This window comes from Dipodomys merriami, unplaced genomic scaffold, assembly GCF_024711535.1.
Source record: "Dipodomys merriami isolate MVZ:Mamm:240054 unplaced genomic scaffold, mDipMer1.0.p SCAF_4, whole genome shotgun sequence".
Taxonomy (NCBI): Eukaryota; Metazoa; Chordata; class Mammalia; order Rodentia; family Heteromyidae; genus Dipodomys; species Dipodomys merriami.
The window spans coordinates 29,096,342-29,097,402 of NW_027205603.1; the positions used below are offsets into that span (position 1 = coordinate 29,096,342).

Consider the following 1,061-nt stretch of genomic DNA (forward strand, 5'->3'; position numbering starts at 1 on the left):
ATCTCACTGCCATTTTGATTTGCATTGATTTTATGGTTAAGGATGTTGAACATTTGTGTATTTATTGGCTATCTGTACTTCCCTCAGGAACTTTCTGTTTAGTCACTTGTCCGGCTCCCTTTTTAAAATGTACTTAAAATTACTTGTTATGTATTGTGTAAGACATGCAGAATTACACAATATAGTATCTTTTTTATTGTGGAAATACTGTACAGAGGGTTTACAATTACATGGGCAAGATAATGAGTACATTTCTTATCAAGCATTGTAACCTCCTCCTTTGTTTCCCCTTCCCATCCCTTCCCATCCTCCCCCACCCCCCCATCCAATCCTCCCCGCCCCACCAAAGTTGTAAAGTTCGTTTTTGACATAATGACTTGTACATCTCATTGTTGCAATGGGTCCACCTGTATCTCTATTTAAACTATTTGTTTTTTCCATTCCCCTCCACAAATTATAACAACATCAAATACAGTGAAAGCAGGGGTTATACCATGGGGGGAGGGACATACAAAGCAACAAAGAAATAAAAAAATATGGAATACTTTACTAATTTGCATGTCATCCTTGCACAGGGGCCATGCTAATCTCTGTATCGTTCCAATTTTAGTATATGTGCTGTCAAAGCGAGCACACAATATAGTATCTTACATCAGATAATAGACACTTACACTATTAAATCTCTGGGTTTATATAACACCATGATCTTTTTATTAATGAAAGGAATCCAACTTTAACTTGCATGACAAAGAAGTATTGCTGGCTATGTACCTAAGCTGTGGAAGGGGCAGGTGGACTTTCCTCTCTTCTCATCTGAACTTCTCTTGGCATGTTGACTTCATTCTCTTGGATTGTGATCTCCACAAAACTGAAGCCATTTTATATAAAGTTTTATCACTGGACAGGAGTTGTGTTCCCTGCCAGCTGTAGCCATGTCAGACATACCTTCCCTTGAGCCAGTTTCTGTGGCTCAGGGACTGGCTTATGTTGGGTTGAGCTTGGGTTGTCAGGGATTGTATTTTTTTTCCTAAATGTAAGAGAAGATACCCACCTTATATCTA

General features: G+C 38.6%; 1 non-coding gene across 1 annotated transcript; it reads right to left on the minus strand.

Annotated features, from left to right (window-relative positions):
- Nucleotides 1-530: 530 nt before the first annotated feature.
- On the minus strand, nt 531-634 carry LOC138806427 (U6 spliceosomal RNA). The gene has a single exon (XR_011365871.1). It is a non-coding gene; the product is annotated as a U6 spliceosomal RNA (small nuclear RNA).
- Nucleotides 635-1,061: the final 427 nt, after the last annotated feature.